This window comes from Oxyura jamaicensis, chromosome 4 (genome assembly GCF_011077185.1).
Source record: "Oxyura jamaicensis isolate SHBP4307 breed ruddy duck chromosome 4, BPBGC_Ojam_1.0, whole genome shotgun sequence".
NCBI classification, from domain to species: Eukaryota; Metazoa; Chordata; class Aves; order Anseriformes; family Anatidae; genus Oxyura; species Oxyura jamaicensis.
The window spans coordinates 30,730,086-30,738,525 of NC_048896.1; positions in this window are offsets into that span (position 1 = coordinate 30,730,086).

Sequence of the window (8,440 nt, forward strand, 5' to 3'; positions counted from 1 at the left end):
CACACGACTGATGTTCTGCCTGACACTGCTGTGACCATAATCTTTAATTCTTAGTGGTATATCACCTCCCTAAAACTAACAGGACTGGCTAACTTGACACGACAAGGCACTCTCAAAGAGTGACTCTTGCACCACAGAATAAATAAGATCTAGCTGACTCATACACAGTGTTTGAGAGAGGCGCCTGTCTTTTCCTTGAGAAAGTTATCAGTAAAAAGAATCTAAGGGGGAAAAAAAGAAAAAACAATACTCTGCTGCCTAACACTCTTCTTGCCCTTCCTATTAACAGATTAAAATCTTAATTATCTCTTCTAGTGTATTCCCAATTCTACCTCCACAGTATTTCCTGTAACCTCTAATGCAATTTTAAATCTCTTCCAAATTTTCTTCCTTGCATTGTTTCTTTGTCACTTTTTTCAGATCCTTTGTGTCCTGAGCAGCAGACTGGCCAGGCACCTGTTGAACATCTCCTCCCTCCCACAAAGCAGAGAGTTGCAGCTGTTCTGTTTCCAGGTGTTTTCAATACTCCACAATTTATCAGTTACAAATTCAAACAAAAGCTATTCTAAATTAAATTGGTCCCCCCAAAAGGACTGGGTACACAGCTGGAAGCTCTACGAATGCCCTTTTCTGTCTCATTCAGACTTCTCTCATTTTCCATGAGAAAGGCAAAAATTTGAAAAATCAAATTCAAAAAGAAACAGTACAAGAAACAATTACAGGTGAATTTTATATGAGATGTCACTGCATGTACTTGCTTTGTTAATGTGTTATGTCACTGGTCAGGGACTTGGTATCACAAGTTGAAGAGAATTTCACCTGAGGATCCATACTGAGCCATGGATTTTTACTCAAAGATGCTGTTTCTAGATATTCCATGTCTTTTTGTGCATCTGTACATAAGAGCTGCTGAAGGCTTTGTTTGTTGAGGTTTACAAATACAGAAAACTAGATCTTCTGCACCACTGGTTCTTTTGCTACTGGCTTTAATATAAAGACTGTCAGTCACATAGACCTTATAGTTGCATGAGTTTAATAAGCTCAGCTTACCTATTCCTACTTTCAACAAAGTGCAAATAGTACATAAAAAAGTCAAATCTCTCAGTGAATGAAACATGAAGAGCCTGTATTACCTCCTGAAATGGTACTCCTTTTACATTCAGGACAGCTTCATCTGAAGAATCGTCATTTCAACAGAAACAGCCTGTATTTCAAAGCACCAAAATCACGGAATCACAGAATCGTTCAGGTTGGAAGGGGTCTTAAAGATCATCCAGTTCCAACCCCACCTCTCTCTAGATCAGGCTGCCCAAAGTCCCCATCCAACCTGGCCTTGAACACCTCCAGGGATGGGACATCCACAACTTCTCTGGGCAACCTGTACCAGTGCCTCATCACCATCAGAGTTAAGAATTTCTTTTTAACATCTAATCTAAGTCTTCTTTCTTTTAGTTTAAAACTGATCCCCCCTTGTCCTATCACTATGTGCCCATGTAAAAAGTCACTCTCCAAAATATTGAATGAGGACTGTGATGTTCAGAGGACCATGTGTAGACCTGCAGTACAATGTTGATTCAAGTGTCTTTTTGCAGTTTAAGAAAATCCCATCCTAAATCCCATCCTGCCTTTTGACAGCTCCACTTCACCAGGGCCCCACTTTTCCCATCAGGGTTCATACAGAACCAAGCAAGTGCCCGTGCTCTCTCTCAGAAATTTAAAGGAACTGTAATTAATAGCAATAATGCTTCTGTGATTTTAATAATTCAAGAAGGTTGATCAGAACTGAATTTACAGTGTTTACTTCATCTTTGTTATAACCATGACATCTGTAAATAATAATTAAGCGCTGAGTTTAGACCTGAATATTGCATTATATTTCTTTGCAACTTAACTGTGTAATTATATTATAATGTATGGATTTTATTCTAATTGTCCTCTTATTTAGGGTATCTTTCTACAGTTGATAAAGTCGATGATACATGAATACATTCCTCTCCATTAAGCCACCAGTTGCTCTCATAATGGAGAGGCTTGAAAGCATCAGGCCTCAACTACAGACATTCACAAACCAGATTTCTGTCCTCTTTTCAAGCCTTATCTCAGAGGTCAGTCTTCTGCTTCAGCTAAATTGAATGTTTTTCCACTGCTATCAGCAGCATCATTTTTCCAGACGCTATCAATGGGTGCAAGAAAATGTTCCATATATTCTTATTCCTTTAAAATATGATGTTTCCAAGGTAACTGTACCCAGGAGATCTACTAATAGCAAAAAGTGGAAAATAATGTAACTTCTATTTTAAAATTACTTTCCTGAAGGGAAGAGGAATTGCATTCCCACAAACTTTTTCCTTCATAACTCTGTCACTCTCTTTAACAAAATCAAAGAATTCAAAATTCAACACTGAGGCTTTATATATAATCGTGTTGGCAACAGATAGAGAGGATGTATTGGGATGTATTGTTTTATACCGTTGAGCATTAGCTCAAAGGAAGGAAATTGGATAAAACTTAGCTCTGTTTTATGTATGGTCAAACTGTTTCAGATAAAATAGGATCCAGCACAAACTTCTGCCCAACTGTCAAACCAAACCTGCACACACATTTATTTAAGTTTAAATTTTTCGAGAGATGGTTTTAAAAGTCCTGGAGAATATTTCAGTGAAACACTGAAAACCAAGCGATCATGATTTAAGACTCTATCACAGTACCTTGCAAGGGTTTGTGTTAAGACTGCCTCACGAGAGCTCGAGACCATCACGTACGCCAAAATTTCCTGCAGGGTTAACTCTCCTTTGGTATCTAAAGGCACATACAAACTGAGCAAATGCAAATGCAATTACTTATGCAAACATTTACTCAATTGCTTTAGGGAAATATGACTTTCTACGCATACAAACACAGTGCTCATCACATGCCACAAGTCTTTAAACACAGCCTGCTGCTAATTCCTATGTTCTGGTAAAATGATAGAAGTCCTTAGAAGAGAGGTTTTATTTTTGGCCTATGCTAGTATCCAGCTTAACTTAATGATATATAAAATGATCACACTATTTACTGAAATACTAACAGAGAATTAAAATAGGCATTACATGTGAATAAAATAAGGCATGGACCACAAAATAAATGCTTTTTAAAAGTTATTTTGCCAATCATTGACAGAAAAAAAAAAAAAAGTGGTAAAAAATTACAACTGTCTGCAAAGTGAAGGTAGTAGAAATCCAGCAGCTGAACAATTAGAAGTAGAATTGACTAAACTTTTTGCACATACTAGAATCAGGACCACAGAGATACTGGCAAAAGGAGGAAAATTATCTACTGGACATTTGGGTTTACCTGCAGTCTGATTCTCTTGAGATGTCTGATTTTAAATAGTTATATTAAAAATGTAATATTTTAGTTGCTAGATATTTATCCATTTGCAGTTTGAAATATCAATATGAAGCTGGTAATAGAATAAATTGGATTCAGCTCTCAATTTCAAGCAGCAACATGAAAACAGCCTTAGATCTATCTACAGGAGCCTGTAAATACCTATGGTATAATAAGAAGACACGGTGTGCCATTAAAGGAAATATTTAACAGCTAAGAAGATGCTGTTTTCCTCATTTCCTCTTCAGTCTGGTTCAGTGCTATTTACTATGTTTGCCTAAAAAACAACTTTCCTACAGAGATCTTTATGACAGGCGAAGATGAGCTAAGAACCAGCCGGTGTCAGGCGGTCTGACGGCACGCTGCAGTTCACACTTCACTGTAACAAGAGGAGGAAAACAAGCCACACTTTGGTGTCTGCCCCTGTCATCCAGCTCTACCGTGACATGAGGGTATGCTGACTCACTCAGAACTATTAAATTAAATGTGGTGCAGTAGGTCTGTCATTTAAATACAGGAACAAACTGCTGTGTCTAAGCCACTGTGCAAACAGAATTAATTTTTTCAACTGAGATATTACACTTAACAGCCTAAACAGCAACTATAGTCAAGATGGAGAAAAAATGATGCTTTAAAAAGCATTTTCTACAAAAGGAGTTGAAATACACACTGTTTTTGGCTTGTAAACATTGGTTTTGGTAGACTTCATTCTATTACTCGTCTTGACATCCTGGAGTCTGATCCAGGCCTTTCCAAGAGTATGTGATAAAAGTAGTGCAACAAAAGTTGGAAAAAAAAAAAAAGAAAAAAAAAAAGGTAGTAGTAATTTTTGAACCATGGAGTTTTTCAAAGCATAAAACCCCTAAAAAAACAGCATATTCAGACAGACATGATACTCAGGGGAGGAAACTCCAATTGTACATAAACTGGAGAGCTAAACGTCTGCATCCTAGATACTGATGAATTGCAAATACAGTGTACAAGAGCACCTTGAGGCGATCAGACCAGTGGAGGTAGGAGGGCTACAATGTCTGTCATGGTCTACAGAGACAACCATGTGATTTACACTAGCATCGTAGGCTTGCAGGAGAATGAAACCCTTTTCTAAATATCAAAAAGGCATAAATAACAAAAGGCAGTAACAGAGGCATGAATTAACTGATAAATTGAATTTATAGGCATAAGACAAAAATAAATTTAGATAGAAGACAGGTGAGAAAAAAGAAGCAGGAGAGACAGGAAGAAAGGAAGGACAACCAGCTGGCAAGGTTTGAGCTGGAACATTGAATATCCATCCACCAAAGATAAATGTTTGTGCACAGGCAGTGAAGTGATGCATACCAAATACAGACTACGGACTAGTGGCTAGAAGATCCTCAGAGCTTATCTCATCTGGAACTCCAAGTCTCCTTGATGAGGATGCTCTATTATCAGGATGTCACCACTGCAGCTGCCAATCAACTCCACAGGTAACTAATGCATCATAAAAACTCCTTTGTTAATTTCAAGTGTGCAGCCATTCTCCTTGTTCCCAGGTTAGGGAAAACTAGAGCTTGTGCTATAAACCATACATTATTCTCTAAGCCATACATTATTTTATTCACCATGTTATGTTCTTTCCTCCCTTTGAAGTCTGACTCCAAAACAGAACAGTGTCTCAACAACTCACCTATGGATTTCATTGCCAAACTATGATGTCCTTGTGCACATACATAATTTCACTGGAAGTACATGACGTTTGAGATGAATGTACCAGTGAATCACATAATGAGGCAGTAACATCATTTTATTGTATTATTTAAGCATCATGATATTTAGTTTCCCTTCTCATTGTAAATCAAAGGTATAAAAGTTTACAGTCCTTTATCTGTTCTGACTCTTACCAATTTTTCCTGAGTTGCTGCATTTAATCTGGAGCCCAGCAGTTTCCAAGTAATTCCTATCACTTTTTACAATGCACTTCACCATAAAAATCCATCTACTACTTGTTCATTTTTCTACTTCCACCCCCCTTGAAATCCTTCATGATCTTCCCTAATCCTAACAATTAGTAGCTATTACCAATTCTGTCACCACTCAGTTAATGCACTTTCCAGATAATTAGTAATGAAAACGTGTAGGTGCTTTGAACCTAACTGATTTTTGTTAGTCAAAATCTTGTCAAAGGGGAAATGGAGCACACTCCTAACCCCCTAAATCCCAATAATCTCTAACAACAGGGCTACATGCAAATAGCTGAACTTACTGCAGCCATCAGACTCATCAGCTTCATATGCAAGAAATGGGGTCAGCAGGAAAATCATAACTGCTTGAAGATTTTTCTGTATTATCTTTTGAGCTGAAAATCCGAGTAAAATAATACAGTATTACAGAGAACCACTGAAAGAAACACAACAAGCTATTTAAAATTTCTTTGTATCTGCTTTCCACACTTCTTTCAGCTCTTTCACCCAACACCCTACTTCAACACACCCTACTGCTAGTAGTGCTCAGACCCTCCACCAAATTAGCAAGGGTGGCAGCAGCAGCACTGGCATGGAGTATGGCACAGCCATCAGTCTCCTACCTTAGAGAAGCACTCAGAATAAAAAGTCCTTTGGCATAGCCCTTCCTACCATCCTGTGAACACTTCAGGCGATGGAAAAAAAAAAAAAAAGCACCCATTGCTGAAATCCAGAGTGTTGTTACTCTATATGCAGATCTTCTTATAGTATTTGAAGTGTGTTTTCACCAGTAGTTACTGGTCTTTATCAGAGAGTTGACATAAAGTCTTTCCAAATGTCCTTAAAAGATGGGGTTGCAGTGACATTACATTAGAAAGTAGATACACGTTGATATACAGTCTCCCTGTTGTCAAGTAACTAGAGCAACCATATAGGTATCAGGGCTGACACTCATTTTGTTGTTGCTCATAAGAGTATGTATAGACGTTTGGCTTTAATCAGACTGAGTTTTTTTAACTACTTGATATCAAGTATCAATAAAATCTCTAAGAAATGCTTAGCTTCTAGATGAAAGTTTGGCAAGTCTCCAGAGACATTATCCTTAGACCAAAACCAGAAATTCAGCTGACCTAACACAAGAGGATACGTTTATTTATTTAAATTGCAGGTTTTTTGAGTAGTTTCCCCTGCTACATGTCATCAGCAACCTGACAGCTAGCCTATCTATGCTTCACTAAGCAAATGAACAACAAAAGAAAAAAAAAAGAATTGAAAGATTTGGCATTGAGAAAGTTAAGAATGATTTGAAACCACCTATTTTGTAAAGCAGAAGCACTATAACATACAAATAATGTATAAAAATACTGATTCACTTTGTAACTGCTGGAATAAAGCATGATTCAATAATTCTGCAACGGGTCTTTGTAATAAACAGTAACGTGTTTCACGCTTCAACCATTTTAAAACAAAGCTTTTCCACGCTAATGGGAGATCCCTGGAAACATCACTTACTCATTGATGGAGATAACAGCATTTTGCAAACTGGTCCCTAATCCAAAAAGCAAACTCCAGAATTTTAAAAGAGTAACCCTGAAAGCATATGGATGAACATATGCACGTGCTATTAAAAGAAAAACATATAATTCTACTGGTACTCTAAAACTGCAAAGATCTCCTGCAGAGATGCTTGTCCAGAGCTATGACAAATAGAGCTAACAGAGACCTCAGGAGGCTATCTAGTCCATTCTGTTGCTCTCTGTCTTTTGCATGCTCAGAACACTCCCCTTGTGTTTCCTTTTTATCTTTTTTATTTTTTTCCCTTGGTTAAATCACTCCATCTCTTTCACTCTGTGCACAAGCTGATTATTGTTTATTCTCTCTTTGGTGTGCTGCCTCATACTGTGGAGGCTCCACTCTTAACGATGTCTCACCAAACTGAATAGATGAACAAACAAGCAAACAAACAAACTCTTCTTTCATGTCACAGGCATCCCTTTGGTTACATGTGTTGCTTATTGTAATGGCATGATGCTACTGGCTTATAGTCAGACTGCGGTAGTTGTAAACTCCATGTCCTTTCCACAAACCTTTTAGCAGTTCTCCAAAAAGAACTTGTGCAGTTGATTACCACTGCTTAAGTGCAAGATTGAATTTATCTGTATTACATTAACCCAGTATCATCAAATCTTTGTTTTACAACTTTCCAAGAATATTACAGATTCAAGTCCTGTCCTCTAATATGTTTATACCCCTAGCAGGCACATTGTATATTCCACTATTTATATCTTTCTTATGGTCCTAAACACGACCCTCATAGAATGCACTGAAGATATATATATATGTTTTGGCATATATATATATATGTTTTGGCAGTAAACCACTGATCCCTTTGAGTACAGTTAATCAATGAGTTTTGCATTTACCTTCTAATAGTTTCATCTAGACTACGTCCTGCCAGGCAGGATTTTTTTTGGATTTTTTACTGTACAATGAAAAAATCTTACTGTAGTTGTTTCTGCACTTCCACATGAAAGGCTGGAGTAAAAAGGTCAATAGCCCTCTGGAGTGCAGAGAAAGGCAGAGCTGCCCCGGCACAGAATAGTTAAACCTGATATGCTGAGACATAATCCTGAGGTTGACAGGGACCTTATAGTGCTTTCCACCATCCTGATTCTACAGGTGGAGTAAGACCAGCCCATCCACCCTCCACCTGCATGACCTTCACCACCACCACCTCCCAATTCTTTGTTCTCCGTAGTTATGAGTGGAGGAAGCAAGTCACATCATGACTGGAGGCTTGGTAAAGTAGAACCATTGGTCATACCTTGGAAACTCTTGCACCAGAGCCTCAAGTCAGATACTCGGCCCTTGGAGTTAAAGTTATGTGGCCTGACACATCAGCAATGTTTAGGAAGATTTATTTAAAGAAAAAAATGCCAAGCCTAGAAAATCCACAGTGACAAAGCTGTTACCGCATTATAATATTATAAATTCTGTTTAAAGCATTTAGGATATACATGGAATATTTAAAAGCAATGTCAGAATTGAGGTTCAGTTTTCAAGGAATACTGGTGCTCAGAGTAATCACTGAGGCCTACCTGTACAGAAAAGATTATGCAACTACAACA